Source organism: Arachis ipaensis, chromosome B02 (assembly GCF_000816755.2).
Source record: "Arachis ipaensis cultivar K30076 chromosome B02, Araip1.1, whole genome shotgun sequence".
NCBI lineage: Eukaryota > Viridiplantae > Streptophyta > Magnoliopsida > Fabales > Fabaceae > Arachis > Arachis ipaensis.
The window spans coordinates 48,261,719-48,276,996 of NC_029786.2; positions in this window are offsets into that span (position 1 = coordinate 48,261,719).

The window sequence follows — 15,278 nt, forward strand, 5'->3', positions numbered from 1 at the left end:
CAGTTGCTTGGGGACAAGCAACAATTTAAGTTTGGTGTTGTGATGAGCGGATAATTTATACGCTTTTTGACATTATTTTTAGTATGTTTTTAGTAGGATCTAGTTACTTTTAGGGATGTTTTCATTACTTTTTATGTTAAATTCACATATTGGACTTTACTATGAGTTTTTGTGTTTTTCTGTAATTTCAGGTATTTTCTGGCTGAAATTGAGGAACTTGAGCAAAAATCAGATTCAGAGGTTGAAGAAGGACTGCTGATGCTGATGGATTATGACCTCCCTGCACTCAAAGTGGATTTTTTGGAGCTACAAAACTCGAAATGGCGCGCTTCCAATTGCGTTGGAAAGTAGACATCCAGGGCTTTCCAGCAATATATAATAGTTCATACTTTGGCCAATAATAGACGATGTAAACTGGCGTTCAACGCCAGCTTTCTACCCAAACCTGGCGTCCAGCGCCAGAAAAGGATCCAGAACCAGAGTTGAACGCCCAAACTGGCACAAAAACTGGCGTTCAACTCCACAAATGGCCTCTGCACGTGCAACACTCAAGCTCAGCCCAAACACACACCAAGTAGGCCCAGGAAGTGGATTTATACATCAATTACTTACTCATGTAAACCCTAGTGACTAGTTTATTATAAATAGGACCTCTTACTATTGTATTAGGCATCTTTTGATCATCTTAGGATCTTAGGATCATCTTTGAACGCATTGTTCTTAGACTTTGGGGGCTGGTCATCTCGGCCATGCCTGGACCTTCACTTATGTATTTTCATACGGTAAAGTTTCTACACTCCATAGATTAAGATGTGGAGCTCTGCTGTTCCTCAAAGATTAATGCAAAGTACTACTGTTTTCTATTCAATTCATCTTATTTCACTTCTAAGATATTCATTCGCACCCAAGAACGTGATGAAGGTGATGATTATGTGTGACGCTCATCACCATTCTCCCCTATGAACACATGCCTGACAAACACTTTCGTTCTACATGAAATAAGCTAGAATGAATATCTCTTAGATCTCCTAACCAGAATCTTCGTGGCGTAAGCTAGAATGATGGTGGCATTCAAGAGAATCCGGAAAATCTAAACCTTGTCTGTGGTATTCCGAGTAGGATTCAATGATTGAATGACTGTGACGAGCTTCAAACTCGCGAGTGCTGGGCGTTAGTGACAGACGCAAAAGGAGGGTGAATCCTATTCCAGCATGATCGAGAACCGACAGATGAATGGCGGTGCTGTGATAGAGCATGTGAGCATATCTTTCACTGAGAGGAGGGGATGTAGCCACTGACAACGGTGATGCCCTTGCATAAAGCCAGCCATGGAAAGGAGTGAGACTGGTTGGATGAAGATAGCAGGAAAGCAGAGGTTCAGAGGAACGAAAAGCATCTCCATTCGCTTATCTGAAATTCCTACCAATGATTTACATAAGTATTTCTATCCTAGTTTGAGCCTGGACATCACAATTTCGTGCACCAAGAAGCTATTCATACTTGGATCTCTTTTGAACCTTGGAAGAGGAATGAAGAGATCATGCTAGAAATGCTTTCTCATGTTGGACCAAATTGGGTTTGGTTTGGTATGGTGACTATAATCCTACCAACACTTGATTTGGGAATGCATGTGGTATAATCAGTGACCATACTTCATCTCTTCTCATGAGCAATTGACCAAGGAATTGGCTATTGATCAAGATTTGAGAGATTGAATTACCAAGGAATTGGAATTCGATCACTTAAGATTGCCAAGGAGATCAATGAATGCATTGATTGAGGAAGAGATGAAAATGAACTCGATCTGGAGAATGCAACATCTCCTAAGCCCAATGAATCCCCATTTCTGATTTTACCCATTCTCTTTAATTTCTATAATTTACTTTCATGAGCATCTTCCCCTTTCCCGTTTACAATTCTGCAATTTACTTTCCGTCATTTACTTTCAGCTCTTTACTTCCAGCATTTGCATTTTCTGCTATTTACTTTTCCGCCATTTAATTTCCTGCAACTCTCAAACCAAATTCTGCTTCGCTCAACTAGAACATTCCTCTAATTAAAGTTGCTTGACCAATCAATCCCTATGGGATTCGACCTCACTCTATTGTGAGTTTTTACTTGACGACAATTTGGTATACTTGCCGAAGGAAAATTGTTGAGAGACAAGTTTCCGAGCTATCAAGTTTATTGCGCCGTTGCCGGGGATTGATTTTGAATCAACAATGACTAAATTGGAGGATAACTAGATTGAGCATTTTTCTTTTGTTTGATTTAAATTTCTGTTTGAGTTAATTACTTTCAGTTTTAGTTATTTTCCTCCCTTCCCCCTACTCCTTTTTCTTAGTTATTTACTATTTAGTTCACTAACCCACTAACTGTTTGATATATTGCATCACTCACACTAACAGCAATTTTAACAAGAGTACTTTCTGTAATTATTTCCTTGCTTGTGCCTTGTTGGTTGTATGACAGGGAGAAGAAGCGGGGCTTCAACTTCCTTTGATTCTGAACCTGAGAGGACCTTCCTTAGATTAAGGAGGGAAGCAAGAGGAAAGAGAGTAGTTGGCGCTGAGGAAGAGGAGGAGTACTTTGAATCAGATATGGATGAAAACATGGAAAACCATCATGAAGAAGAGGCTCACAACCATGGCAGAGAAGGTCTAGCAAATCATGCTGGGCAAGAGAGAAGAGTTCTAGGCTCTTACATCAACCCAAACCCAGGAAACTGTGGGAGTAGCATCCAAAGGCCAACCATACATGCCAATGACTTTGAACTAAAGCCACAGCTCATGACCCTTGTTCAGAACAACTGTTCATTCGGAGGAGGTGTCCAAGAAGACCCCAATCAACATCTAACCACCTTCCTGAGGATATGTGATACTGTGAAGTCTAATGGTGTTCATCCTGACACCTATAGACTACTTCTGTTCTCTTTCTCACTTAAGGACAAGGCATCTAAATGGCTGGAATCCTTCCCAAAGGAGAGTTTAGCAACCTGGGAAGATGTGGTCAACAAATTCTTGGCAAGATTCAATCCTCCTCAACGGATCAACAGGCTGAGAGCTGAGGTGCAAACATTTAGGCAGCAGGATAGTGAGACTCTATATGAAGCATGGGAGAGGTTCAAGGACCTGACAAGAAGGTGCCCACCAGATATGTTCAATGAATGGGTGCAGCTACACATTTTCTATGAAGGCCTTTCTTATGAATCAAAGAAGGCAGTAGACCATTCATCCGGGGGATCTCTGAACAAGAAGAAGACCATTGAGGAGGCCATAGATGTCATTGAAACTGTAGCAGAGAATGACTATTTCTATGCTTCTGAAAGAGGCAACACTAGAGGAGTGATGAAACTAAACAATGTGGATGAACTGCTGGCCCAAAACAAGCTTATTACCAAGCAGCTGGCTGACCTCACCAAGAAGATGGAGGGGAACCAAGTGGCAGCAATCACCACCTCATCAGCAACCCAAGAAGGAGTGAATGCTGAGGCAGAGGAGGAGCAAGAACAAGCCAACTACATTGAAAACTCACCCAGGCAGACCCATGATCCTTACTCTAAAACTTACAACCCTGGTTGGAGGAATCACCCAAACTTTGGGTGGGGAAATCAACAAGATCAAAGCCAAGATCAGAGACGTCACAACCCTAACAACCATGCAGCTCACCAAAATTCCACACAGAGATCATATCAGCACCACCCTAATAACACCTCTCCACATCCATACCAAAACCAAAATGACCCAACTCACCCATCCACTCTCAACTCACCATCATCTGAAGAAAGACTCTCCAAAATTGAGACTCTGCTTGAAGGCATATGCAAAGAGATTCAAGATAATAAGGTATTCAAAGAGGAGGTGCGAGCTAGTATCAAGAACTAGGGGGACACCATCAAGAGGCTGGAATTTCAAGTGGGATACTTATCTGAAAAGATTCCCAAACCTACTGATAGCTTCCCAAGTGACACAAAGAAAAATCCGAGAGGTGAAGCAAAGAAAGTCAGATGGGAAGATTGCAAGATGGTTACTATAAGCAATAAGGAGACTGAGGAAAAGCAAAACAAGCCATTAGAACAACTTGGAGAGACATTAGCAGAGAAACAGGGAAAAGATCACCAAGAACCCAAAATTTCACAGAAAGAGCTGACACAGAAGGAGCTGCTGAAACTCTATGCACCGTTTCCCCAATTACTCAATGGTGCTGTAGAGAAGAGAATATACTCAAGGTTTCTTGACCTGTTTGCATCCTTCCATGTAAACATACCATTCATCAAGGCCCTCCAACAAATGCTCTCATATATTAAGTATATGAAGGAGCTGCTGACCAGGTAAAGCTCACTCAAGGGAGGACAAATGATAGTGATGAATAAGGAGTGCAGTGCTCTCATTCAACCAGAGTTGCCTATAAAAAGGAAGGACCCAGGGAGTTTTCACATCCCCTGTGCCATAGGAGAAACAATGTTTGATAAACGTAGACTCTAACGTAAGGGGAAGGGAGGACTCTCAACGTTATTGGAAAAGGTGAGCCCCAATAACGTGTGCGAAGGACCAAGAGGCAATGTTAGTGGTCACGTTGGTTCCACTAACATTCAAGTTAACGTGGATCATCCCTGGGTGAGGAACGTTAGTGGAAAAGGTGATTGCCACTAACGTTCTCGAACCCACACTCTCACTTAACGTTAACACCACTAACGTCCTGAGCTAAACACCCTGCCTACTCCACACTTTCTCTCTGCAAGTAAAGCTAAGCCCACTGCAAAAGATAACTGCTTCAAACTCAAGATCCAAAGGCCCATATCCAAGACTTGAAGAACCAACTAGAAGATCAGAAGAGTGGTATATATAGGGGTAGTTTTGAATAAGAAAGAAGCTTTTGGGGGGATGGGAAATTGAGAACTACTCTCCGTATAATTTACTTTCTCTGCACTTCTAGTTTTCATGATGTATTCTCCATCTTTGTTTTCCATTTCCAGAGCTATGAACAACTAAACCCCTTTCATTGGGTTAGGGAGCTCTGTTGTAATTTGATGGATCAATACTAATTTTCATTACTCTTCTTCTATCTTTTCTCTTGATTTTACTAGAAAGCTTTCAATCTTCATCCCATTGGGTAATTATCTTGGAAAAGAAGCTATTCATACTTAGATCTCTTCTGAACCTTGGAAGAGGAATGAAGAGATCATGCTAGAAATGCTTTCTCATGTTGGACCAAATTGGCTTTGGTTGGGTATGGTGACTATAATCCTACCAACACTTGATTTGGGAATGCATGTGGTATAATCAGTGACCATACTTCATCTCTTCTCATGAGCAATTGACCAAGGAATTGGCTATTAATCAAGATTTGAGAGATTGAATTACTAAGGAATTGGAATTCGATCACTTAAGATTGCTAAGGAGATCAATGAATGCATTGATTGAGGAAGAGATAAAAATGAACTTGATCCAGAGAATGTAACATCTCCTAAGCCCAATGAATCCCCATTTCTGATCTTACCCATTCTCTTTAATTTCTGCAATTTACTTTCATGAGCATCTTCCCCATTCCCATTTACAATTCTGCAATTTACTTTCCGTCATTTACTTTCAGCTCTTTACTTCCAACATTTACATTTTCTGCTATTTACTTTTGCCGCCATTTAATTTCCTGCAACTCTCAAACCAAATTCTGCTTCGCTCAACTAGAACATTCCTCTAATTAAAGTTACTTAACCAATCAATCCCTATGGGATTCGACCTCACTCTATTGTGAGTTTTTACTTGACGACAATTCGGTATACTTGCCGATGGAAAATTATTGAGAGACAAGTTTCCGAGCTATCAGACACCAAAGTTAGAAATTTTCAAACTTTAGACACTAACAAATTGAAAATGCATATGAAAAACTAGAAAAGACACAAAACAAGAAAATATAAAGATCAAACAAGAAGACTAGCCAAGAATAACTTGAAAATCATGAAGAATGCAATGTATGAAATTTTTGAAAATAATATTTAGAAAATTAAAAAGATGCAATTGACACCAAACTTAAAATTTGACTCTAGACTCAAGCAAAAAACACAAAAAATATTTTTGATTTTATGATTTTGTAAATTTTTTTGTATTTTTCGAAAATTAATTGGGAAAAATGAAAAAAGAAAAAAAATTTTTTTTGAAATTTTCAAAAATAAGAATAATAAAAATAAAAAGGTTAAAATTAAAATAAAATTACCTAATCTGAGCAACAGGATGAACCGTCAGTTGTCCAAACTTGAACAATCCCCGGCAACGGCACCAAAAACTTGGTGTGCAGAAATTGTGACGGTTCCATTCCTTGGTAACAGCGCTAAAAACTCAATACGCACGTTCATAATCTTAGTTCTTTGTCACAACTTCGCACAACTAACCAGCAAGTGCACTGGGTCATCCAAGTAATAAACCTAACGTGAGTAAGGGTCGATCCCACGGAGATTGTCAGCTTGAAGCAAACTATAGTCATCTTGTAAATCTCAGTCAGGCAGATTCAATTGATTATGGAGATTTAATAATTAAAAGATAAATAAAACGTAAATTAAAGATAGAGATACTTATGTAATTCATTGGTGAGAATTTCAAATAAGCGTATAGAGATGCGTTCGTTCCTCCTGAACCTCTGCTTTCCTGTTGCCTTCATCCAATCATTCATACTCCTTTCTATGGCAAGCTGTATGTTAGGCATCACCGTTGTCAATGGCTACATCCTCTCCTCTCAGTGAAAATGGTCCAATGCGCTGTCACTGCATGGCTAATCATCTGTCGGTTCTCGATCATACTGGAATAGGATCCATTGATCCTTTTGCGTCTGTCACTACGCCCAGCACTCGCGAGTTTGAAGCTCGTCGCAACCATCCCTTCCCAGATCCTACTCGGAATACCACAGACAAGGTTTAGACTTTCCAGATCTCAGAAATGGTCACCCATGGGTTCTAACTTATACCACGAAGACTCTAATATCTCAGACTCGGTCCCCTGTATTAGATATCTAAGAGATACTCATTCTGTCTAAGGTAGAACGGAAGTGGTTGTCAGGCACGCGTTCATGGGTTGGGAATGGTGATGACTGTCACGATCATCACATTCATATTGAGGTGCGAATGAATATCTTAGAATCGGAATAAGCTTGAATTGAATAGAAAAATAATAGTACTTTGTATTAATTCATGAGGAACAGCAGAGCTCCACACCTTAATCTATGGTGTATAGAAACTCTACTGTTGAAAATACATAAGTGATAATGGAGTTCATTGGTCTCGGCCCCAGAGGGGAACCGGAGTAACCAAGACTTAAAATGATCCCAAGATGTAAATACAATAGTAAAAAGTCCTATTTATGCTAAACTAGTTACTAGGGTTTACAGAAATGAGGAAATGATGCAGAAATCCACTTCCGGGGCCCACTTGGTGTGTGCTTGGGCTGAGCATTGAGCTTTACACGTGTAGAGGCTTCTCTTGGAGTTGAACGCCAGTTTATAACCTGTTTCTGGCGTTTAACTCCACTTTGCAACCTGTTTCTGGCGTTTAACTCCAGAATGCAGCATGGAACTGGCGTTGAACGCCAGTTTGCGTCATCTAAACTCAGGCAAAGTATGGACTATTATATATTCCTGGAAAGCCCTACATGTCTACGTTCAAACGCAATTAAGAGCGCACCATTTGGAGTTCTGTAGCTCCAGAGAATCTTCTTTGAGTGCAGGGAGGTCAGAATCCAACAGCATCTGCAGTCCTTCTTCAACCTCTGAATCTGATTTTTGCTCAAGTCCTTCAATTTCAGCCAGAAATTACCTGAAATCACAGAAAAATACACAAACTCATAGTAAAGTCCAGAAATGTAAATTTTATTTAAAAACTAATAAAAATATACTAAAAACTAACTAAATCATACTAAAAGCTATGTAAAAACAATGCCAAAAAGCGTATAAATTATCCGCTCATCAATCTTCATCCTCATCAGAGGATGAGTAGTCATTAAAACTCATGCACTACAGAGGTGAATTCAAAGGAACCTCTATCATCTTTATGGTTTCCTTTGGTTCTGGGCTAGAGGGTTCTTGAGTGTGGTTTAAGCACTCAAAGGGTGTGCTTTGACTAGCATTCAACGCGAGCTCTGTTAGCTCTTTCGATGTTGAACACCCTTGCTGTCCACCCTGAATGGCATTAAACGCCAGTCCTTCTAGCATTCTGGGTGTTGAACGGCCAGTGGTGCGGTAATTTACAACCACACTTACTAACCGGCAAGTGCACCGGGTCGTACCAAGTAATACCTTACGTGAGTAAGGGTCGATCCCACGAGGATTGATGGACCAAGCAACAATAGTGTTTGATAGGCTTAGTTAGACAAACAGAAAATAGTGTTGAGATACAGTATAAAAGAGATTGAATAATATAAAAAATATTAAAGATAGGCAGATAAATAAGTTGGGAATAATATATGGAGAAGGCAGTTAAGGTTTCAGAGTTATCTATTTTCTGGATTGACTTTTCTTATTAACTATTTTAATCATGCAAGATTTAATTCTTGGCAAACTATTTGTGACTAGACCCTAATTCCTTAGACCTTCCTAGTCTCCTCTAAAATTCATCAACTGCCAATTCCTTGGTCAATTGATTCCAATTAGAGGATGATGATCAAATTCTAGTTTATATGCCACAAGAATCCTAATTACCCAAAAATAAAGGGATTATATGTCACGTATCCCGTTAAATACAAACAATTAGAAATTCAGGATAATATGTTTTCAAGCTATTGTTCTAAGTAAAGAGCTTTTCCAAGTTTTACAAGAACTCAAATAGAACATGGGTCATACTTCCGTTCCACCCAAAGTCATAAAATAAAGAACGAAAACAATTATTGAATATAAATCAAAACATTAATTAAAATAGAAAAATAATATTATCAATCCATACAATAGACAGAGCTCCTAACCTTAACAGTGGAGGATTAGTTGCTCATGGAATACGGAATATAAATTTGTATGGAATAATGTGGTGGAATATCTTGTTCTGGAACCACCCTATTGGGATTCCTTTTATAACTAATCCTCATAATTTAAAAATCAAATTTCTAAAATTAAAATTAAAATAATATCTTTTCCTAAAATAAGATTTGAATTTAAATTCGAATTAATTAACAAGTCTTCAGCTGATGGGTGGGACCACTTGATTTGTCTATTCTGCAGCTTCTAATCTGTGATTTCTGGGCTAAGAACTGGGTCAAAACAACCCAGAAATCGCCCCCAGCGTTTTTCTACATTTTCTGCACGTGGCGCATGTGACGCGTCCGCGTCGTCCACGCGTTCGCGTCATTTGTGCAGATTCCAGTCCACGCGTTCGTGTCAGGCACGCGATCGCGTCATTGCGATTTCCTCCATTCCGCGCGGTCGCCTGAGCCATGCGTCCGCGTCGGTATTCGCTAGTCATCTATTTGACTTCTTCTCTTTCTCTGCAGAAACTCCATCAAATTCCGCCAAATGCTACCTAAAATAAACAGTATTGTACAAAACTCAAAATAGCATCCATAGTGGCTAAAATATAATTAATTCTTAATTAAATTCAACAATTTAGATGCAATTTTACTAGGAAAAGATAGACAAGATGCTCACGCATCACAACACCAAACTTAAACTGTTGCTTGTCCTTAAGCAACCAAAACTAATATAAGCTTAGGATGTGAATTTGCATGAGAATGAGAGTTCGATTAAGCTCATGTCTCTTCTTATAGTGGGTTTTACAACTACAATCCTGAATTCTTTTAGCATCTCACTTTATCCTTTGAAGTTCAGAATGATTGGCATCCATAGGAACTCAGAATTCAGATAGTGTTATTGACTCTCCTAGTTCAGTATGTTGATTCTTAAACACAGCTACTTTATGAGTCTTGGCTGTGACCCTAAGAATTTTGTTTTCCAGTATTACCACCGGATACATAAATGCCACAGACACATAACTGGGTGAACCTTTTTAGATTGTGACTCAGCTTTGCTAGAGTCCCCAGTTAGAGGTGTCCAGAGTTCTTAAGCACACTCTTTTTGCTTTGGACCATGACTTTAACCACTCAGTCTCAAGCTTTTCACTTGACACCTTCACGCCACAAACACATGGTTAGGGACAGCTTGATTTAGCCGCTTAGGCCAGGATTTTATTCCTTAGGGCCCTCCTATCCATTAATGCTCAAAGTCTTGGATCCTTTTTACCCTTTGCCTTTTAGTTTAAAGGGTTATTGGCTTTTTCTGCTTGCTTTTTCTTTTTCTTGTTTGTTTCTTTATTTTATTAATTTTTTTTTTCGCAAGCCTCGTGTTTTTCACTGCTTTTTCTTGCTTCAAGAATCAATTTTATGATTTTTTTAGATTATCAATAACATTTTTCTTTTTCATCATTCTTTCAAGAGCCAATAATTTTAACATTCATAAACTTCACTATCAAAATTTATGCACTGTTCATGTCATGCATTCAGAATCACATAAAACACCACTACATTTAAGACTATTATTCAATATAGACCCACTTTCTCATGCAATATATCACTCCTGTATTTTTGATTTGAATTTAAGCTCAGTGAGTAATACATGAGACATCTTTTCAGAATTAAAGAAATAGAGAGAACCAAACTAGTCCTGGGATTCTAACTAATAAAGGATCATGCAACAAACAAAGCAAAATAACAGGAAACCAGAACATAACATAGAAAAAGAGGGGAGGAATAAAAATGAAAGGAACTCAACCACCTTAATTTTTCTAGCGGTCGCTTTATTCTTCAGGTTGTGCTACTTCACGAAGATGATTCGCCTCCCTTTTGTACTAGAAAACCTATAAGCGCAGCGTCAACACCAAACTTAAAGGTTTGTTTGTCCTCAAGCAAAAAAAAACTGAAAATAGAAGAGAAAAATATTAAAGTGAAAGAAAAAAAGAAAAGGATAAGAGAATAAGAGAGAATTAGGATTGGGAGAGAGAGAGAAAGAAAACTGGGCGGCGCAAGCAACGCAGCCGCATGGGGCACGCGGTCGCGTACGTCGCACGTTCTTCATAATGACGCGTTAGCGTCAGGCATGCGTCCGTGTGGATGGCCATGTATGCAAATGACGTGGACGCGTCGGGCACGCGTCCGCATGACCAAATTTGTGCTTTAAGCATACATCTTGCCTCAAGCCAGCACAACTCTCTGCCCAGACACCTTTTACGTCGATTCTTCATGTCACGCATCCGCGTCGATGACGCGGTCGCGTGAAATGGCAAAAATCATGAAGGATGCGGTCGCGTGAGCCATGCATCCGCATGGGCTTGTTTGTGCTAGAGACATAATTCTTGCGCCACTCCCGCGCAACTCTCTGTTCAAATTTATTTTTCACGCACACATGATTGACGCGTTCGCATCAATGACGCGATCGCGTCATGTGCCTCTCTTTTTTTTTTTTTAACCTGAGGTGTTCGGTTCCTGTGATAAAATAGCTGCATGATCAGAAAATTAGTAATAACTCAATAAAAATAAAATAACTAAGAAAACTACTACTACGAAAAATAGCTAAGGATGAAAAAGAACGATCATACCACGGTGGGTTGTCTCCCACCAAGCACTTTTAGTTAAAGTCCTTAAGTTGGACATGTGGTGAGCTCCTTGTCATGGTGGCTTGTGCTTGTACTGATCCAGGAATCTCCACCAATGTTTGTAATTCCAATGGCTACCGGGATCCCAAACTAGGCGCATAACGCCTTTGAGCAAGTTGAAGCAAGTGACAAAGCCCCAAGAGTGTTGATTGTGGGAATGAATTCCAGGGTCCCAAACTTTGCTTTTATACCCGTCTTCTTGTGTATCACCATTGTTCCCACCGGGTGGTAATTGATCTGAATTCTCACAGAGACATCCAAACAACCTTCTAGACCCATTCAATTGAGCTCTACACCAATTCTTGCAATTCAATTCGGAGCATACAACCATGTTGAACCTTGCTTGATAACTCTTACCACTAACCATCTTCCTCTTACTCTTAATTCCACAAAGAGCTCTAAGTTGACCATCCGTCTCCAGTAGCCCATATCCAAGTGGGAATGTAAATGTTAAAGATAGGAATTTTACCCACTTGAATGTTGTATTGGATGGTGATGGCTTTGGGAGAGGTCTTGCAAGCTTCACTCCCTTGTGTTCCTCTTTGAATTCTTCCACTTCTTTGCAGGCTTCCTCAATTTCAACCTCTTCTTCTTGGTAGCTTTCTTTTAATTCAATCTCATCTTCATTACTTACCAAGGGCATGGGAGGTTGTGTATCTTCCTCCTTTGTGGGTGCATCTTCCTCTTCTTCCATGTGTGGGGATGGAAAGTTCTCTAATGCACTGGAGTATAAACTCCTTTGATTGATTTCCTCACTTTCTTCCATAGGATCTTGCATTGTATCTTTTAGGAAGGAATTTTGACGTTAGGATTTTTGCCAGTAAAGAATGTCATAAAAACAGTCGCGTTGTAAATATAGTCTCTGAACTGACAAAAATCCCTTCGTACAAACGTTTTGGGTGTCACAAGTAACAAACCCCTTTAGAAATTGTTAACCGAGTATTCAAACCTCGGGTCGTCTTCTCAAGGAACTGCGAGGAGGTATGTTCTTATTATTGGCTATAAAGGTTGTAATCGGGGTTTAGAAGATGAGAAGCAAGTAATTTAAATGACAAGTAAAGTAAATGGCAATTAAAATAAACAAATACTGTAAAGCAGACTTTTGGCAAGGTAAGAGAAGTTGAAGGCCCAACGTAGTTATCTCTCTCAACTATAATGAAAGTTGAATGTAAACTCCACTTGGTCAACCTTTACTAGGGCAAAGGAAAGTCAAGGGACTAATTAAATTGACCTTTGAATCCTATTTATTTCCTAAGAAAAGGTTGGGATTACTTAAGTTCAGCTCAATTAGCAAGATAACGATTATCGATTATGTTGAGTTTAATAACTGTTGAGTTACTAATTTCTTAACCAGGACCAAAAGGGGAAAAAGTAAAATTGCTGAAATAATAAAAATGTCCTTAGATGGGAAGCAATGGTAACTTAAATCAAAGAGAATAATCATAAACTGAAAATACCTCAATTATCATTAATTCAAATAACAGTCTGTAACATGGAAGAATTCATAGATTCAATTATAAAGGTAAGTAGCCAACTCTGATACTGAAATAAATAAATAAATAAAGTGAAAGGGAAGTTTAGAACAAAGAAATATAAAACCTGGATTGAGAGTCACTCTTAAAACGAGAAGAAATCCTAAATCCTAAGAGATAGAGGAGAAGATCTCCCTCTCAACTAAATCTAAATCATTGAAAAATAAAATATGCGAGCTCTCCTTTGAATGGGTGCATTCCCACACTTTATAACCTCTGGTCTATGCTGTCTGTACTTGGATCTGGGCCAAAAAGGGCTTCAGAAATCGCTGGGGGCGTATTCTGTAAATTCTGATACGTGGCCTCTGTCACGCGTCCGCGTGGGTCACGCGGTCGCGTCATTCGGAGCTTTTCCTTGCCACGCTGTCGCGTCAGTCACGCGTCCGCGTCGTATGCGTTCTGCTTATGTCGCATGGTCGCGTCAGTCATGCGGCCGCGTCGCTGCATCTTCGCTTCTGGCACGCGATCACGTCGTCCATGCGATCGCGTGAATACCAGTTTCCTTCAAAGCTCCATTTTGCTTTCTCCTTCCATTTTTGTATGTTTCCTTTTCCATCCTTTAAGTCATTCTGCCTTAGAAAATCTGAAACTACTCAACACACTAATCACGGCATCGAATGGAAATAAAGGTAATTAAAATAATAAATTTTTAAAGCTTAGGAAACATGTTTTTCACAATATGACATAATAAGGAAGGGAAAGTAAAACCATGCGGTTAATATGAATAAGTAGGTGGAGGATTGAATAAATCACTCAAATTAAGCACAAAAGAACTCATGAAATATGGGTTTATCAACCTTCCCACACTTAAACACTAGCATGTCCTCATGCTAAACCCAAGGTAAATAATTAAGGTTAAAGTGATGGAATGTCATGCAATGCAACCTAATTTAAATGCAACTACCTAAATGAATGATGCATCATGCAACTCTAAATTATTCACTTATATATAAAGCTTACATGTAGTCAAGTTAGTTCATATTCTCAAGGAGTCATGTATATGTATAGCCAACCCTTAAATAATGAAGCGTTTCAGCAAATGAGATGGGAAAGAAAACATTGTACAAACTTGCAAAATAATTAGTAAATTAAGTACAGATATATGTTGATGAGTTATTGAACCCTCACTGGATTTTGTGTTTACCCTCTAGTCACTCAGTGTTTACTGGGTTTGTTTACTCTACTTTTCTTTTTATTCTTACTTTCTATAGCTTTGTTTTTCATCTAACCAATCAACAATTATAAAATATAGTCATACCAAAAAGTCATGAGGTCTTTAATTAAGGTTGTAATGGGGCCAAGGTAAAGGCAAGGATATATGTATAAGGTTAAGTGAGCTAATAAGTGAATCCTTAATTAGACTAAGATCTCACCTAACATACATATCTAGTAAAACAAAACTTCTTTACCAAATTTCCCATATTTCCCCACTTGTTGTTACATGCTCATGTTTCAAATTTTATTTTATCCCATGTGTATTGTTGCATTGGGAGGGGGGTTCTTTTGTATCCTCTTTTATTAAATGCTGAAAAATAACTCTCTTTTTTTTTTTGAACATGGTAATTGAATCATTTTGATTTCTCATGAGCATGCTTCCCAAATTTATTTTATTTCTTTTAACTCTTCTACCTTGTTTCTATCATCCATGTTCCCAATAGGTTTCCCATGTTCTAATCTATTCATAATTTTCTATCTTAAGCTAACCAAGGATTCAACTTGGGATTTTATTTTGTTTTTATTGCTTAAGGCTAGTAGTGTGGCTAAATAGAATAAAAGGGATTTTAAAGGCTCAAGGGGGCTGACAAGGGTGATGTGAAAGGTAGGTTATTCTGGGGTAAGTGAGCTAAAATCAAATGATGGCCTCAATCATTCTTTTGGTATGTATCTATTCTATATTCTATAATTGGACATATAGATTAAAGCAAAGTAAAGAACATCAGAATAAAAAGAAGCGAAACACACAGGAATAAAGTTATGGTTTGAATGCAACCATACAATTAAGCTCAAGACTCATAGACTGTGTGTTCTCTAACTCAAGCATCATATATCATTCATATATGTTATGCAGGTTTAGTTAAAAATTCCCATTATTCTCATAAAAAAAATTATTTAGGGTAGCTTTTAAAGTT